Below are 21111 nucleotides of genomic sequence, written 5' to 3'. Positions count from 1 at the left end.
AGATGTAACGAGCAATTTGGTAAAATAAATTTGTCGTAATCTTTTACGGTTGCGAAGGAGTAGTGGCCACAAAAAAACAGTGTTTGGGGAGATAACTCTTATAACGTAAAGTATTTTGTTACGCGGTTGTCAAAATTGAAAGCGTATAAACTATACGATATCATATTCCAAATATCGAAGCGACATCTTTTGAAATAACAAAACTACGCAAGAAAAAAATTTAGGCGGAAGAAGAAAATAATCATAATCAGAACAAAACCTATAGGTCTTCAACCGAAAAGGTTGTAAGACCTAATTATAGTCTATTAGGTCTATATTGTTCAAGTAAGTAAGTAAGTAAGTAAGTAAGTAAGTAAGTAAGTAAGTAAATTGTTTATTATTGTGACCTGTGTAAATCAGCATAAATATATAAATTTGTAAAAAATATAACTACTTTATATATAATACGTCTGCCCCAGTGGACCAATAAGTAACTTTTAACTTTCAATTCAATATAAATGTTCTAATATCATGTTTCAATTGTTCAATTATTCAAGTTCCAGTATACGAGTGCATCGTGTTGGAGTAGGACGTTACTTGCGACACCTGATCAACTGACGTTAACTTTATATTTTGATTACCCATAACAATAGTTCCTACTTGAACGTTGCTTCCTGGAGAGAACACGGTAAAGGTAGCATTACCTTTCTGTTCAACAGTCATATGGAGTTCTCGAATATTCTGTACATTTACAAAGTTTGGCGTATCTTCTTCATTAGACCATCTACATCTATACTGTGACCTATTTGCATTGCATGGTAAATCATCTAAAAATGCCCCTAAAATAAAACAAACGTTTGCATTCTAATTAATTATTATTAATTGTGGCTTTGGACATTTGTAAGATTCGCACGAATAAAAAAAAGCATATCGTCCGTTGTACTTATTTCATTAGCAACTGTGGTCTATTTCACTCTGGTGACATGTTACTATTAATTTCCAATTCATTATTTTTAAAATATTTTGTTATAATCAAAATTCAGTATTGTGCATGTATCTTTTGTTTTATCATATTTCATGAACTAATTTGCCATTTTCTGAAACAATGTAGCTTAATAGCATGTTAGGCGTCTTGTCCTGTATCCTGTTTTGTAAAATAACAAACAGAACTTTGAAGAAGAAGAAATTAATACTGCGTCCAAAGAATTAAGTCATAACAAATGTCCGTTACCAGCTACATGTAGTCTTACGGAGAGGAAAAAAGTGATAAAAACTAAGTAGTGTTGCTCATAGTTGCACATCAAAAACGTATGATGTCTTTTACAACAAATGTAAACATTGGAAGATATGGTATATAAAGGCAACAGCAGTATGCCGCTGTTCAAAATTCATAAATCGATAGAGAAAAAAACAAATCCGGGTTACAAACTAAAACTGAGGGAAACGTATCAAATATAAGAGAACTCCCACCACTAGTAACCCGAATTTAACTTGATCGGACAAAAACGTGTTAACGCTGTTTAAATGAAATTAATCGTCATTTGATAAAGATTGACAAAAATTAAAAATCATTTTTAATTTATTTCAATGTATATCAAATCATTGTAATGCCAGTCAAATAGCTTCGCTTGCAGTCGTTCAATTTAAATCAAGTTGGTGGTAAGTTATGTCAAACAAATAGGCCACGCCCCCGTTAAACTATTTCAAACTGGTATCAATTCGTTTTAAACCGTGTTGCGACCCGAGCTTTTAACAGGTAAATCACTCAAGCAAAACAACATCGATGTATCTTTCGTTTATTTGTTTCAAACTTTATCGACTTAAAATTATAAATATAAATGCGTGTATTCTTATTAAAGTAATATACTTAACAATTTAAACAAATGAATGATCAATACACGTAACATATAAGGAATGTAAATAAAAAATTTATAAAATATTGATGCACGGTTTAAAAAAATCAAAACTTATGAATCTGTTAAAAATAAAATAGTTAGATGTTTAACATATTTTTGATTTGCCCAAATGCAGTAGATCTTTATCTCACATGTTCGTTTCAAAACTCGCTGAGTGCTATGAAAACTTGTGACATGTAAGTAACGTATGGTCCATTGCAATGTCTTACGAAACTTTAGGTATTTCTGTATATTTCCTTTTCTCATTTTCTGTCTTACTATAGTGTACTCGTTAATTAAATATAGACACGGAAATTAAAGTAACTTACAAAAATTATTTATTTTTTACATAGTTTAAATCGATGTATCTTATAGTTTCGGTCAACAACAAATATTCCCTAGCTGCATATTGATATATGAAATAGCTTGTAATAAAAACAATGATGTGTTAAATAATAAAATTAATGAACATAATGTTGACATTTGTTGAGTCTTGCACACAACATTGTAAATGAAGGAACAGCTCAATAAACTTTTAAAACTGTGTCAAATTGTAATATCGGTCACTGACGCGAAACGGGCGTTAATTGTGGAAAAGTACACACTACGAAAATTGTGAACTGTGGTTCCGATCTGTAAAGGGATTATTGTGCTGTCATGCACCGTGACTTACAACAAGTCTTGCTATAAATGAACATATATTCTGTTTTTTAGTCTGCGATAACGATGGGTTGGTTGATTTAAGTTTTACGACCTTGACTTGCTCTAAGTCGACATTCTCTTACGTCTAATGCATTTAAAAAAAACCCCGTATATTTACGTTCAGGGCATATAATATAAGTCTACCTACAAAATTAAAATCAACATCAACATTATTAAAATAAACATCAACATTATTAAAATAAACAAGAATGGAAAAGAAACAATCATGCACTGTTGCTTTGATATATTTTTTATTAACTATATTTAAGGGGTAATGTCTAAAAAAAACTAGTTGTCGTACAAATAAAATATTTCATCTAGGTGCTTTCGTTGAAGTTCGCGTTACATATCAAAATGAATGTCATTGGTCGGAACTTTTGCAAACTTTCAATCCTGGTGTTCTCATCGAGGTCCGCGTTCATTTTTCAATTCAATACACAATAGTTCATCTAGGTGCTTTCGTTGAGGTTCGCGTTACATAGTAAAATGAATTTCATTGGTCGGAACATTTGAACACTTTCAATCCAGGTGTTCTCATCGAGGTCCGCGTTCGTGATTCAATTCAATACACAATATGAAGTCATTCGGGTTGTGAGTCCCGGATCATCACGGTCGTGTTTTTGTAGCACTGCACTGAATTAGAATATATCACTGTATTTTGTGTTTATTTAGTATTATATTTCAGATATTTATTTTAGAATATTATATTAATAATATAGTCTGCTATCTAAATAATTTATTTAGTATTATTATAGTTAGATATTTAACTTTTCTTGTTTACTGAAAAGTGTTCACCAATATTCTTTGTTGTCCGACATTATGGACAAAACAAGTTCTGGTCAGTTTGATGAGGAAGAGTTTTATAAGTCCCTCAATGAAACTGATAATACAGACATGGAATCCTCTGACTATGATAAACATGTTTGGTCCACTCAGAGGAAAAGACGAAAAAGAATGGCAAGTACATCTCCCCTATATGACAATACCCTCCTTAATACACCTTCCCCTCTCCCCCATACACCCCAAGTAAAAGGTAATGACTATTTATTAGTCCTACAGAGTGTTGATCCAAAGAAAAAACTAAGCACCCAAAATCAGATAAAAATCCAAAAGATTCTCCTTGAGACTGTTGGTACCCCAAAAAGAATTAAACCACTTAACAGTGGGAAAATACTAGTAGAGTGCATTGACAAAACGCAGTGGAAACAGCTAAAACGCGTCACACTCATTGGTGAATTACAGATTAGGACAAGTGTGCCCAAATCTGTAACTTCATCAATAGGAGTCATTTATAACGTGCCGCTAGACATAAACGTTGAAGACGAAGATATAGTATCGGTGCTTAAAGCCCAGAAAGTTAGTAAAATTCAAAGGATGTCCTACTTTGATAAACAAGTTGGTGAAAGAAAACCTTCTAGATCCCTAAAGTTATTCTTTCAGACACCCCAGCTACCAGCAACAATCAATATTGGGTACAAAACATATAATACCAAATTATTTGTACCTAAACCTATTCAATGTTATAAATGTCAGGGGTTTGGGCATATGGCAAACCAATGTAGAAATAAAAAGAGATGTATTAAATGTGGAGAGGAACATGAGAACGAGCAATGTACCTCAACAGACTTAAAATGTGTAAACTGTAAAGGTAAACATATGTCTAATGACAAAGAGTGTCCACAAAGGACCCAACAAAAAATGGCCCTAAAGCTGGTGAAATCTAAAAATATTTCACTACAACAAGCAACCAACCAGCTTAAAATCAATGAACATCATAAAGAAATCTCTAAATCAACTAGCAAAACCCCAAAAGATCAGAGCTCAGTACCACCCCAAAAAGATAAATGTACCATACAAGACTTGGTAACTGTAATTAGTGTTGTCATGCACCAGACTATGAGCACACCTACTAAACCCATAGACTTTACTTTAAAGTCAATTATGGGTTTTGTAGGAATAGTTGTAAAACAAATGTTTGGGTCAAATTTTGATCTCTCATTAGGTTTGGAAATGGCTAGTAGAGTTACAACTGAAATGATATAATTTATTTATCGCCCAATATAAAGTATTAACAATATACAACTAATAATGGCTATCAATTATACTATTTATTTATCATGTTTATTATTATATAACATAATGTTCAGTGTTGTACATTGGAACTGTCGCGGCATTAACAACAATGCTGCAGAGTATATAGCTATGTCACAAATGAAGCCTGATATAATTTGCTTCCAGGAAACATGGTGTAAAACTGAACAAGATCATCCACATGTAATAGGTTATAAAATAGCTGATTTTTCTGTACGTAATACTAAATCACATGGAGGTACAGCCATATATGTCAGAGAAAATCTTCCATATCTGAAAAAGAATATTAACAGTGTTTTAGAAATATCATGTATTGAATTTAGTTTTGATAATAATAATATTACACTGGTCAATGTTTATGACACAGCATCAGATACAAAACTACCCCATTATAACAATATATTTGATCAAATAGAGGGAAAATTTATATTATGTGGAGATTTTAATGCCCACCACACTATGTGGGGCGGTAAAAATATAGATACTAAGGGAAGAGAGCTGTTCTCTTTCCTTGAGTATAAAGATATAGTACTTCTTAATGATGGTACAGGTACAAGATGTAACCCCAGTACATTAGAACTGTCCCCTATTGATTTGTCTTTTTGTAATTCTAGTCTAGCTAGTAAATTAACATGGTCAGTTGACCTCACTAGTTCATATGGCAGTGACCATCATGCTGTAAATATTAGTTTTATTCATAAACAAATGCAAACTGATGAAAATGAATCTGTATATAATTATAAGAAAGCAGACTGGGAGGCATTCTCCAGCAAGTGTAATGAACATTTGAGTCCTGACATGATTTCTGACAATATAGAAGAAACATGTTCAAGACTAACAAACAAAATACTCAAAATAGCTGGGGAGTGCATCCCAGTCAAATTAAAAAATAATAAACCTAAAAAACCACAGGTACCATGGTGGACACCTGAATGCACTAAATGTGTTAAACAAAGGAACACCTGTAAAAATCGTGCCCAACATTCAGGTCTTGGTACTGATTTCACTATATATAGAGAAAAAGAAAGAATGTGCAGATAAACTATCAAAACTGCACAAGCTATGTATTGGGAGAGCTACTGTAACTCTCTCAATAATGATACTAAATTATCAGATGTATGGAAAAAAGTTAAATCAATGTTGGGTAAAACTTTTAAAAAATTAAATTTACCAACCCTATTATATAAAAATACTAAATATGAATGTACTCAAGACAAAGCAGATATACTTGCTACAAATTATGCTCAAGTCAGTACTCGAAATGTTTTTTAATATAAGGTAATCTGGCGCAATACCCGCAAGGGTAGTCGCCATTAAACTCTATTTAGTAGTAGTAGTCCGATATGGTAAAAAAAAAAATAAACTCTACGATGTCCGAGTGAATAAATAGAATTTAGAAAATAAAACACTTTTACGATTCTTCAAACACAATACAAAATTTAATACTATCCTTTTCGCTGATGAATAATTATTACTATGATTTGTATACTATTCAATTTGGGAACAGTGTACCTTAAAATATATATGTTCCTGATTTGATTTATTCCTCGAGAAAATAAATTTGATTTATTCACTTAAATCAATAATTGATCAACTTGAACTTTGAAAAAGTTACAATTATATACCTTTTCACATCCTTTAATTTAAGGTAATTTAATCCAAAAAACTAAATAAAATTAATTGTATTATTTAATTTAGATTCTTTATTTCTTATAAAACCAAGTTAACGGTAAAAAGAAAGATATTTTTACATATAATATTAACATACTGATTTTGCGTATGACAATTTGCACAACTTGAAACGAGCAACAAGAATGAGCGATTGGTGATCAGACTTGAGAACATACTTTTATTTATATATGATTCAAATTAATTTACACAAAATTTTCAAAACACAATATTTTTTTAAATAAATAAAGTGCCCAATTTCGAAACATTTACTCTGCTTACATAGTTAGGTTTAAGAAAAGGTCTTCTACTTTCTGTTGGAGCTGTGCAGTTTAGAATATAGTGAAATATATCAACCAATCTCTTGAGAGTTACAAAGTACATAGTACCTTTGCTGTCTCATAATTCTACGCCAGCTACCGGTTTCTATAGGTAACCGATGATTTTCAGTTCTAAACCTTCATAACGTTATCTTATCTTTATAACGTAATACGTCTAAATATTCTTCAAATTCAAAGTTTTCTTTAAACAGTTTTAAACATAATACTTTTGGAGAATATTCCATTTCTGATTTCCAAGTCTACTGCAAATGATAAAACAATCTGTTTAATAGTTTGGATTAAAACTATAGTTACTCTGATTTAACCAAATATCTTAAAATCCATATTTTTTCAAGATATTTTTTATACAAATCAACCAATCGAAAGTATATATCTTTATTACCAAAGTCTATATAAACTATAGATATACAATTATATCAACAGCAATAATACATATAATACATACATAAACACAGACCATGTGACAGCAGAAGGTGTTGTAGAATACACAAACATTATTTTAACATTTCGGATCTAAGCTCAAAAGATCTAAATGTAAATTTACCTAAATTACACAATTCTTTTACATTATTAGTACTCATCAGTTTAATAAATTTGTACATCGACGGTTTTTTCCAATAAAATGTCTTAATATAAATTGTTCTAAAACCTTGAAAACGTGGACATTTGAGGATGAAATGAAACTCATCCTCTATATCATTTTTACAAAAAGTACGTATTCTATTATTTCTTCGCTATACCATAAAATCTTCCACTTTCAATAGCTAAGTAAATCCACCATCTACGTTGAGTTTATAAATATATCTATATAGTTTACTATCAGAACTGTTTACAATGTTAGACCAAAAAATATACCATACGGTGTTCCACATATACTGACATAGGATAAGCGCCTAGCTCTCCATAAACCATAAAGCTAGGGTTGATTGTTTTCAAGTTTAACTTTCTAATGCATCAATAAAACTAAATCTCCAAATTTCACAGCCAAATAGCAATATATAGTCTTACAATCTTATCAGAAAGATCGTACTGACATTTAATTACTGGTAGATTAACTAAAATATTTGCTTCGTTTTTTTATTAATCAATCGATAAATTGAAGATTTGAATGGAATAAAAACATAAATAAAGAAAATATTTGTTTAACGCCATTATCTTTGACTATCCTACAGGTATACTAGCCAGGAGACTGTACAATGGCGGATCCAGGTTTTGTTCTGTAGATAAGAACTCCCGTTTGTTTGACGAAATTATTTTTCGATTGGGACATATGGTTTGAATCCCCAGTGACCAGTGGTTGTCGTTTTTGTATATATTTTTCTATAAGTGTTGTACATCAATCAGGCCGATAGTTTTCTTGTTTGAATTGTTTGAATTCATATTTGTAATTTTGGGAAATGATATAAACGTGTATGCGGTTAGGTTTTTGCTCGTTGTTGAAGGCTGTACGGTGATCTAATTCATTGGCAAGTACACCACATCTTCTTACATTTATTCGTTAAATCATGTAGATCTTCATCAAGCCTAAATAAATAAATGATTTTGAAAATGTACTTATTGTAACTATACAACTTTTAATTCCAAATAATTATGTTTATCTAACATAGAATTATTATCAGCGGAGACATATATACACCAATTCTAAATTGGTTTAAAAAACAGACACATTATTATTGTCACATGAATATGTAATAGTGTGTTTTTATGTGAAAAAAATCTGTGAATATCTACCACCACTGTTACGGCCTTAAGAGATCAGCTGTTCTCGCGAGCTTTGAATAAACAAATCCAAACCAAAACAAGTACATAAAATGCATATTTTTAATCACAATCTTAATATAGAAACACTTAAATTGTGATACACATTTTTATGAATAAATCAATTTTATTAAATCTTTGTCAATCAGGCATGTACAGCAGCATCAAGGGATTGTAAATATACAATTCCTAATATACAATTCCTTGGCAGTATGACTTTGTATTCTTCTATATTGTGACCTTATTTGAACTAAAAGAAAAAGAAGAAGAAGAAGTCTGGAATTATCGCTATCTGTTCGACGGTCTAAAGATTACAGTGTGTTATCCATCTAGGTGTTCTCGTTGAGGTCTGCGTTCTAAATCTAAAGCTTTTCATTGGTCAGTAGATTTGCAATCTTTCAATCCAAGATGTTCTCAATGTAGTCCGCGTTCATGTTTCAATAGGATAAACTATATTGTAAGTTTTCGATCCGAGTTAACAAAGTAGATTTTTTTTATCCGAAAAAGACGGATTTTCTACATGTTCTACAATAAATTTGTACAACGATTGAATATTGCTAAATGCATCAAATTGTCCAGGTCTAGATCGAACTTGCTTTGCTTCGTCGAAAGTACGAATATAGAAAAATCACAGATTTATATTAAAACTAGAACGTTCAAGAACAGTTAAAGAAATCATCACAATTTTTGTATTGTTAGTTATTTTGTACAAATATAACTATAATGCGAACCAGAAGTTGTAATAAAATTAACGGTACCAATTTTCTTGCACCAGATGTGCATTTCGACAAAACATGTCTCTTCAAAATAGCACGTGAAATCGCAACTAAACGTGAATTCTTTGGAAAAGTGACGGAATACCTATTGTCAATTTCAAGTTCTGTTTCGACATCATTGTAATATATGTCACTGGACGTTAAAGTTCAATCCTTAATTTCGTCTTCGTCAAATAGTGCTGTTGGTTTCTTTTAATTATCATTACATACTAGTATACATGAATACACCCCAAGTTATTCTCATGTAAAGTCATTTACTAGATATTTAGTGCAAAGTAAATTTTAAAGAGAAATTTAAGTCGTATTAGTTCGATAATGCTTCAAAATAAATATAAACTGAGGATACATGTATAACTGCCATATTCCGAATTCCCGACATTCATTTATGTAAATGAAGAAAAGATAACTATGATCGGTATCTGTGTGAATCTACGGCTCAATCAAGCTTCATAAAGTATATGCATTTTCTTGAATATGATTGCCAATGGAATAAACCATGCAGGAGATTAAACTAGCCCAATTAATTTGTGTGTGAACTACAACAACTGAAATCGTAATTATGCTGTAGTGTACGCTGGTGGTTTCTGTAATATGAAGGCGTATGGCAACCATTCTACCATACCATAGTTCAAAATTTTAAAGTACACCACAACCCTTTTCTTTGTCCATAATACGCTCAGGAACATACATCTTACTAGTGTGCATGGATTGGTAGTAAATGCAACTTTTTAACTGTAGTCCATTTGATATCGAAGTATCATACTACTACTGAGGCTATCGTGCAATACCCCCACTCCGCATTCATAATAATTTAAATATACATAGTTTAAATTTTAGATCCTTCCTTTATGGTTTAGTTCAACCTGCAACACATTTTATTTGATGTTATCAATGGTAAACATGTAAAATGAAACAATAACTTACTGTAATACTAATACTAGTATATAAATATGTTGTATGGTCATACAAACCGAAATTACTACTAGACTAGGTGTTGACACGCTCAAATTAACAAAATTGTGTTTCAAAAAACCAATGCACAAAATTGATATTATAGGATTTAGTTAAACATTTAAACCAGTTCAAGGAATGTATTACTTGACAAGAACAATTAAAATGTAGGACAAATTCGGCTTACAACACGAACTTTGTTCAAATAATAGTACCAAACATGTGACAAAATGACGGGTATGTAACAGAAGTATCGCAATCACTGATGGATTGGTGGATAGCTACTGTTTGTTCAACGTTCAGTGACAAGTATCTTATGTGCATATTACAATACCAAATAAAACTAACTTGAGCAGACGACAAAAGCGAAATTGTGACAAATTTTATTTCCTAGTGTTATTTAGGAAGTCAAACATGTGTATGGAAAGTAAATTTTACTATTTTTTATTGAACAAGATAAGAAGATTACTTTTATTTATTGAACAAAACAAGAAGTTCAAAACCGGTAAAAGAAATTAAACCCGGTGAATGACACTCCTTATTGCTGAATTTGGGTTTGGCTGACCTTTATTTCTATTACGTTTTAAAACAATTATTAAAATCAAATATACAATTATTTTACTACTTTTTTTTTTTTTTGGGGGGGGGGGTCATTGACCCTAAAAAAAATAGCAACAATACAGGCCTATAGTATTTTTAAGCAATTTTTGAAGTATTCAAATAAAATGAAACGTCTTATATTTTTTACAAATACAAGGAAAAAGCAAGTCTGTCCGAAAAGGATTGATATTTTATCAGATAATTCAAATTATCGGACACTTAATTTTTTCAGAACATTTTATTGTTAATATCCGAGCCATAAAATACATGTATTATATCTGGCATAGTGCCAGATTATATTCTCTGGTAATATGCATCCTTCATTTAAAGTCTTGTTTTTCTTAAACACTTTACATCGTATATCAGGGGCACTGCCGAAAATAATCTTTCAAAAAGCAAATTCAAGTTGTAACCTTTAGAACTTGTATGTCTGATAATTTGCTCACATGACAAGAAATTTTACAATAAACATTGGTCACGCACGATAGATTCTGATGTAAGACATGTGCCGTTACAATAGCCAGTTTGCACGCATCAGCGCACACATGTTTGTCGAATAGGCCAGTTGATTGGAGGAAAGTTACCGAAAACCCCGCCTACCTTTTACTAATATCCAATCAAACGCCTTTAACATAAACATAAATAATACATGGGTAAAATTACAGAGATTTTGTTGCGTATTCAATATTTGAAAAAAATTAAACTCTTTATAATTCAAACTTAAAATTATAGAATATGCTCGTAATGCATTTTCGCAATTTACAATACATTTGATGTTATACATAATTTCACCTACCTAGTGAGGAAAAATTACAAATAAAAATTGCAAATTACAACCAGGTTCAATGTTCAGTGTTAAGTATTTCATATATGCGCAGGTCCTGAGGCAGAAAATCGAATTATTCATTTACTTATATGATCTTCAAAAATAACGATTGCGGGATGATGGACAGGAAGACTTCAAACGTAAGAGTGTGAACTATAGCTGTCAGTAACTTAAGTACTCTTAGCTAGTGTTTTTTGTTGTTCTGGTAAGGGACGACATCGAAAGTTCAATGAAGGATACAAAACTGAATTCACATAGGTTTTTTACTGACCTCCACACACACCCCTCTTAACTTAATTTGGTAAAAATTGATTGACCAATAGGGATATATGTAAAATCGATTTTAGATTAACAAAACTTGCAGCAAAGTTGATCCCCCCCCCCAAACTATTTGATTTAAGTTTTTTTTTTTTTTATCCTACATCGATCTTTTGATGTCATTACTAAACAAGTGAATCTTTCATTGTTGAAGACCCTTTAGGGAATATAAAGATGAACAGGAATGAAAACGCTGACCATTAACTATTTGTATTTTTGTTAAGCATTAACTTTGTGTGCGATTACTGGTTCCGTATACGTTTACTCCATATTCCTTTATTTTCTATAAAAGCGTCTGTCTTGACAGTAAGTTGACATTACGCCACGAGTTATCGTTCCTGGCGTTATCGAATAACGTTCACACATACAAGCCAATGCAGCAGGTTCTGCAATCACAAAGTGATTAAATAATAAACAAAAATATTTTTGGAAACTTTTTAAGAAGAGTTTTTAAACTTTTCAAATATGAAATGCAATAAACAGACTCCTCTCGGAGGAAACGGGAACAGCAAAACAGTCTTACGGTATTTTCGTACGCTTTGACCTATAAATATATTACGCTTACGCTCAGTGTAAAATATAGAAATATATAATGCCTACCCATGTTAAAATGAGCATAGAGCATGACATGAAGGAATTATTTCGATTCTAACATGACAAATGCAATATATTTATAGGTCAAAGCGTACGAAAATACCGTAAGACTGTTTTGCTGTCCCCGTTTCCTCCGAGAGGAGTCTGTTTATTGCATTTCATATTTGAAAAGTTTAAAAACTACGAGCAAGGTAAATATATGTTGTTTGATAAAAATATATCATAAAAGTTTATTTTACCTGCTTGAATGTAAATATTTTAAAGGATATCGATGGAAATAATGTTAATAAAAAAGTACGTGCGCATGTGTCAAACATATTTTTTGTGCTCATTAGAACACGGCTTTGTTAACAAAGCGTAATAAGGACGTCATATTTGAATTGACATGTTTACGGTAACTTTTTCTAGATGCAGAGTGTCGAAAGTTTTTATGCAATACGTAACGGTTAACTTTTTGACATAGGTTGCTTTGTCGTGTTTCAGCAATTCTTCTGCTAATTTTTAACCTTTAAAAATGAATTACTATATACTTTTAATTTATATTCTGCTTTTTTTTAATATTTAAGCATCTGCACGAATTATCTATATGTTCTTATGCAAAACAGACTGAGTTTTATCACTTTATTTTATTCTTAGTTTATTTTGCAATAAATACTTTTCATGATGCATGCCGTATCCCCATGAATTATTTTTTTTGAAAATAGAAATCTTATATGTATCTATCGAAACTTAGGATGATGCATAAAAAAACGGGAATCCGTACAACTATTAATTCGTGTTAACATGGTCGTCAAAATCACCGCTCGGGCAAAATGGAAAAAGGAAATTTATTTGGATTAGAATACAGATAGAATATGGCGAAAAAGTACAATACAAGCAGACTTTGAAACTCAAACAGAAAATAGTTTGTTAGTATGGAAATTCAATGTAAAAAAGTGGTTTAACTTGGTTATTTTGCTGAATAACATTCTATGTGTTCCAAATGTAAACAGTCTCATAAATCCGTTATAGTTTCGGAAACATTTTAAAAATAAAGTGCTAGCTAGACCAAGTCTATACACAGGACATATACAGTTACATCGGAATCAGGCCTGAGAAGGTTACCGTAGGCTGAAAATACAAAGCAACTTTATTCGGAAAAAAAATAATAAAAAAAATCAGGTCCCGTTAGAGTCTGATTAAAGCCAGTCCCAAGTATCCACTTGCGTCTATAAACGCAAGCTAATAGTTGGGACTGGCTTTAGTCACTAAGTAAGACTGGTTCCGTTACAAAAAAAATCTGGAAATTTACAAGCAAACGATTGACGTATTAGTATTCAAATAGCAGAAAGAGACTGAAATAGCTAGATCTTGAAATCATTTAGATTTTCTATTCGTGTTAATTTCCGCTTGCATGGGAACTCGCTGGTAGTGTAGTTTTTTTGTGTGCGATTTGAGTTGGAAATGATGAACATGTACAAGTTCGGAGACAAAACGACTGAGAGAGCATTAACATAGTTGCCTTTTTAGGCCATGAGGGGCATATTGCTCATAATAAACCCTCATTTTCTAGTGTCAGTCCAAATTTTTCTAAAACATCTTCCCGGATCGGCTCTTTTACAAAACCTACCTAGTATTGTATTCAAGTTAGTGTTAACTTGTTCTCGTCCTGAACATGCAGGAAATATTTGCCACTGGACGTTAAGCAAACAACAATCAATCCTACAATTTACACCCGTCACTTGAAACTTTAGTTGTTAAAATTTAAATCATTGCCTCTAATTTTTTCAAAGAAATCGACAAATTTTACGAACGTTTAGACAAAAAGAAATATATACGTTACCGCTTGCTAATTATGGAAATGGGGTTACATGAGACTTTATTTATAAAAAGTAGAAGTACTAATAAAATAAAATATATATATATATGTAACATGTTATTTGTACACCAGTCTGTTGTTAGAATGATGAATAGAGATATGGGATATGCAATTTATAAGATAGCTACTGTTGGACATTTAACTACATCAAAACCAAATACACCAAGCAAATTGTGACTAATTCTAATCGGACGAGTAGCTTTTTAATTCTAATTTGCATGTAGTCAGTTTACTAAACGACGGTTCCCTAAAAAGGAAAGTATAATTATCACAGTAACATTTCAGTCTCCTAGTACATATTTGTTTAAGTCCTAATACTTTTGTTCTTCTGGAGAAAATTTCAACCATAATGAAATAAGGAGGTGCGGTAAAATTGACAATTAATCAACTTTCTACCAAATACAAAATGACGGAAATGTTAGCTTGCTTACATTGGTACTTCATTTTATATCTCAAAACTACCATTCCATTATATGAACTGCATATTCAAAAATATGTTTTGTCACCAATATCCTAAAAGAGCACGTATCTTCATACTGTTTCACCCGTGTCCGTTCTAACGTCAATCGCGCACTTGGTGTATACATATAGGGTTTATACGGCTTATTATTGAAAAGAATGAGTACTGTCTTTTTGCTTCACGTTTAAATTATGTACCTGGTGTTACTAAAGTGTACTTATATTAAAGGTGCGCATATCGTCTTGATTTCCTTTATTTTTTGTTCATGACAGGTTGCTGGATTAGACGTTTTGATAAAATATAAAAGGCACGCAGACTCCTACATGTGAAATTTTAAACTGGACCTTTTACATTTCGAATTTGCAGTTTGGTTTACTTAAAGAATGCATGTATGATCTCATGATTTGTTTCGTAAATAATTTTCCACAAATGACACGGTTGAACTTTGTGAAATTTTGCATACAATTTGCAATGTTTGTCCGACTTGCTGAGCTTGTATTGTATCGTCCCGAACATGCATGCACTATTTGCCACTGACCGTAACACGGGTGCGTCTAAACACTGCTAAGGAGTCCTTAGTGCAATAAGGACTTATTAAATGCCACTAAGGACTAGACTAGATGGGGTGCTGTTACATGTAATTCTTTTCATATTATGGTAGAGAATGATATTTAATGTATAAATTTCAATTTTTGTAGAAAAATAATCTTAGATGAATAAGATATTCAACATTATTTAGACACGTGCCCGTATTTCTTTGATGTGCCGAAAATCAATGAACCGTTTGACACGTGTCAAATTACATTACTGATAACACGGGAATCATGCTATTTGTTGTGTTTAATGGACAAGATTGGTAAAGTTGGATTCTTTTAAAAAATGAATTGTTGTTGAAATACTATTAAATTTATGTGTTTTTTTCAGAATGAAGAAGTATTATTTTCTCAAGTGTATTTTGTAATTATTTCTTGAAACTAATAAATTTGTCTCCAGAACAATATATTATATCTAATGAAGGTTTTTTAGTTTGATGTTCATATTAATAAATGACAGAATACGGGCGACGACGGACATGCGTTCGCACAGGTATGGAGCCGAAACACATTATTTTGTTTCTTGTGGTGCACTTTTCAAAATTTATTTTCTTATATGGAGACGTTATACAATGTATTACTGGACAACACATAATCAATAAGATAATAAACTTTTTACTACATGCAACCACCCTTGTGCGTTTGCTATGGTACTTTTTCAAAATTTTATCTGTTTTTTTTAATTTACATATGAAGACGTTTGAGCAATGTATTTCAGGACAAAAATAAACCATCTGATAAAAAAAAATTACTACATGTAACCAAACTTATTTAATGCCAGCTACAAGTAAACAGACGGATTTGAACAGAAATTATTTTTTTGTGCGTATGCTATAATGGTTCATTTTCAAAATTTATTATCATATGAAGAACACGTTTGAGCAATATATTTCTGGACAAATACGACTTCAATACGATAAAAAAAATGTGCAACCAATATAAAAAATGATGTGGTAGGATTGGTGGGAGGTATCCGTTTGCGCCAAAAATGCGTCCTTTTGCGCCACAACTTTTTTTCTCAAATGTTACGTTTGTGCCACATGTTTTAAAATTAGATGGTATGATTTGCGCCAAAAATAAAACATACGATTGTGCCAGTTAAAAGAAAAATTACTTCCCTACCCCTTTATTCGGACTTGGGTCCGGCATTGTAGCATGTTTTTCTTACTGCTGCTGCATGGGTACTTCCAAATTTAAAGTATGTAGTAGCTTTTAACTTCTATTCATTGTCCAAAAACCGGGTTGGTGATGAGACAACTATTCACAAGAGACAAAATGACACAGAAATTAATAACTTTAAGTTACCCATACGGCCTTCAACAGTGAGTAATTTTTACAAAGCACTCTCTTTTTCTGTCAACAGTATATCTTTAACTTTAAATTGACAAATGCAGGAAATTATTCGTAAATAATGTACTAAACACTGTGGAACATTCATAATAGAAAGTGGACAAATGAAAATCATGATTTATAGGGTGTTTTTTTTTTCGGAATTTACTCATGTTTTAGTGAAGCCATTTGTAACGCATCTTTGTCGGAATTAAAATAAAAACAATGTCTCTCACATAAACATTTTACCAAGCTGACCACACTCTTACTTATTAGTTAGGCCCACATCAACATTAAAACCTATGGCAAATAACTATGTCGGGAAATAAATGAAACAAAAGCAAAATTATTTGTCCTTTTAATCATTTTAACTTTTAAATAAGAACAACACATTTTATTAAAATAATCAAGTATTAATAATCTTTTCGATACAATTGTTAATTGCTTAGATTAAAGAATATATGATTGTTTAATCAGTTGTTATATTATTTGGCACGTGTCAATCGGTTCATTGATTTTAGGTATATCAAAGAAAAATGGGCACGTGCCTAGAAAATGTTGAATATCTTTTTTATTTATGATTATAAGAGAGAAGACGTTATTAAAGTCAAAATATATTTTATTGGCGAAGTAAGATCATGGCTTCTGTCGGTTACCAACCCACAAACAAAGGGTCTTTGGGCAACCGTAAATAAAATGCAAATAAAATAGATAAATAAAATTCAAAATTCAAATAAAAACTAAAATGAAATGAAAATTTTGAAATAATGGGGTGATGAATTGAACCCTGGCAACAGATGTCCAAAATCAACATGAGAAATTTCGTTTGAGGTGAAAATAAAGATAACATGGATTAATGTTCTAAATGAAATAATAATACAGTGATAAATCAAGTTCATCGGTACTGGTGCAGCCTATAAAGTCCGCCACTAAACAAGTTCAAAAACACTCATTTCACAAAGAATGTTTTGGAACTTGTTACCGCCAACCAGTACCATACATTGAGAGTCGATATAACAGATAACTCTGATTGTTATATTGTGTTAAAACAAGAATCTGACCGCAGTAACTACTAGCTAACAGATTCCCGAAGCCAATAACATACTTCGCCGTTTGATAGACAATAAATAGATGAAAATAGATAATAGCATAAATTAAAATTGTAACTTGTAACTTGTATAAAATTAGATAGCTTTCAAATCTGACAAATAACATATTCCTTCTCACCGTAGTTTGGTTCAATCACTTATTTGAATCTTGTGCTTGTATTGCAATCGTGGTAACATTTGAACAGAGCAAATTTGACTAAGGTAACAAATCTTGGAGAAAATCAATATCGCTTATAAGTTAGGACCTATCGTATAGAACGGTTGTCCGATGTCATGTTCATTTTAGTGGATTACTTAATATTGCAGGGCCCTTCAAAAATGAGCATACGATTAGTTTATCTCTTTACTTAAAGTGCCCCATAACACTTTAGCCTTGCTAAAAAATTGTGATACGAAAATGTATAAGAGAACACAACCATAAGTAACTACAAACTTCCGAGCAACAACGAAGTTTTTGTGATTGAAAACCCCACTTTCCAAGCACGCTTTTGGAAACATGAAATATCTTAAATTGACAATCAATCAATAATCAGCTCTAGATTGGTAATTTACAATAAAGAAAAATAAATAAAATTGATATGATAACAGATAAAAATATTTGACTTGTATGTTTGTAATCAGATATATGGTTGATACTTTTTATATTACCATTGGCTGAATTCTACTTTTACTATCAGAAAATATATAAACTAGAAGATCTGACATGAACTATTTTTAAACTTAAAAGCGTGGTCGTAAACAGCTATATACCACCGTACAGCCTTCACCATTAAACATAGTCCATACAGTATAATAGCAACAAAGGGTCCCGGCAAACAAGAAAACAAAGCCATATTTAAGTATAAATCAATTTAAACGTACAACAAGTATAAAAGACTGCGACACACAACAAGTTTGTGAGAATTAATCCCTACAGTAACCGGGGACATCGGTTAACAACACAAAATAAAACAAAGTTGAGGTAGGTTTGACTCATTAGCTAGACACAAAACACAATACACAACTAACAAATAGACTAAAGACATCAAGTACCCACCTAAGAGTACTCGAAGTTACTGAAAGCATGTTCAAAGTCAATTCAAACTAGTTAATTAATCGTGTTGCCCAGACAAAAACTTTTAAAACTGAGGTGCAGTTAAGACCCCCCAAAATTTGACTCTAAAATTAGCCGATGGAATATTAGCCGTCTTAGGGGCGCTCGTCAATACGGCATTAAAACTGGTATCGTGTAATATTTTGTTTTGTTTGTTTGATTTTGTTTTTGTTTTTTGTTTTGTTTTTGTTTTGTTTTTGTTTTGTTTTTGTTTTTGTTTTATTGCATATCATGAGTATGGCGTTCGACAACAATTATTATGTCAAATCATTTATGACTGTTTACAAAAACTAGTATTCTCTAATAAACGTATAAAATTCCATGTATAACTGTTCACAGTATTTAACCCAATTACGTTGTTTCTCTTTCAGATATCAAAATCGTAGTAATTAGCAATTTTATAGTCTGAGATATACGCAACTTTAATATCTAAACTACAAAAGCAATAAAATCAATTCATCACCTAACTTAATTGGGGTACTGCTATTTTGCATGTTGCGTGTTGCGTGTTGCGTGTTGCATGTTGCGGGTTGCGTGTTGCGTGTTGCGTGTTGAATATGGACTTAAAGGACAAATTAAAATGATTTTGTTTTGTACATTAGGGAAGTATTTTCTTTCTTTTTGTTGGTGTTGTTTGATTGCTGTTTCAATGGCGTCACTCAGATTATATAACCCTTCATTACATGATAGATGAATGATGGCTTGGTTTTAAAGGATGTTTAATTAATTACCATCAGAACAAATTTGTGTATTTGGTGGGATAACAGACGAAATCATGTTATGGAAGCATTTCAACCTGTATCTGCACCTTCAACAAATCTAGCTGAAGCATCCCATGCCTCAATGAAGCTATCTGGTGGAGTTGGTTTGAATATTGTCCAGTCTGCCATATATGATATAGGTGAATGCTTTAAGTTTGAAAAGAGCATAGAAGGATACTGCCTTGGGTATGTCAAATCTGGAACCGGACCATCCAAAGCATCCAAAACATCTCAAATAGAGAAAAGGACTTTAAAAAATATTGATGAACTAATGACAGAATTAGATGGACAATACAACTCTGGAGAGCAAGGCCCGAGTAGAGTAACAGCTGCATCATTTCAGCCAAATGAATCATCCTCACATAGAGCAGACAAGGGAAAAGATCATGACAAACGACCTGAGGGCCGAAAAAGAATAATTAAAAGTACTAGTTTTAATAATTCTCTCGAAAAAGCATCAGAATTAGGTCAGTTCAAAATTGTTGACGTTGAGCAATACCTACTGAAGCTTTTGTTACGGTCAAAACAAAAGATGGTGATTTCTACAATGTTAAGTTCAACCAAACAACAACATGTTCCTGTCCATACTCCAAATCGCAGGAAATAATAAAACAAAAGAAATATCCTTGCAAACATAGATTATTTGTTCTTCTGGAAATTGGGTTTCTTCGTGATGATACAGTTTTACTGCAGTATTCTTACAAGTCACACGAAATACGACAGATCATTTCTAAACTTAGAAACCACACAGAAGTTTCTAAGGGTAAATCTAAAAATCCTTTAAATCACTCTAATTATGAATCTGCTAAAAGTAGTAAAGAATTGAAACTATCAATGGCTGACTATACAAAAGACAATACATATGAAATTACATTTTTGAGTGGGCTTATCTCCAAATGCTATGGTTGTGAAAAAACTTTTTCACCTGAAAACAAAAATCCACCTAATGACATAGTCATTCGTCATCTGGAAATAAGGCCATGATATTACAGAGAGAAGAACGAATGGTTCGTTACAAAAGACAAAAAACAAACAAATGCCTTCTATCATGCAAAGGCCAAATGTGTGAAAACAATTCACAGCGAATTCATGCCAGATTTAGTTGTTTTACCACATTCAATAAAATTACAGCTTTCAGACGACCACAAAGAAAAACTCCATTCCTCAGGATTCATAATCCGGTGAAAACTATGTAAACAAAGTGTCATTTATGTCGTGTAAATATTTCGTATTATTTCATCTGTAATTATCATGAGTAGTCTACCCTTTAGTACATTTGCACGAACTTGAATTATGACAAGCAATACTTTTGCAAGATAACTGGTTATAGGTTTGCTCGAATTCTTTAACCCCAGATTTAACTTGTGTTTTACCTGTTGTTTAATCATGAGAATATCAACCTTAATGTC

This window comes from Mytilus trossulus, unplaced genomic scaffold, assembly GCF_036588685.1.
Source record: "Mytilus trossulus isolate FHL-02 unplaced genomic scaffold, PNRI_Mtr1.1.1.hap1 h1tg000103l__unscaffolded, whole genome shotgun sequence".
NCBI classification, from domain to species: Eukaryota; Metazoa; Mollusca; class Bivalvia; order Mytilida; family Mytilidae; genus Mytilus; species Mytilus trossulus.
Note: the sequence above shows the minus strand (reverse complement) of the source record.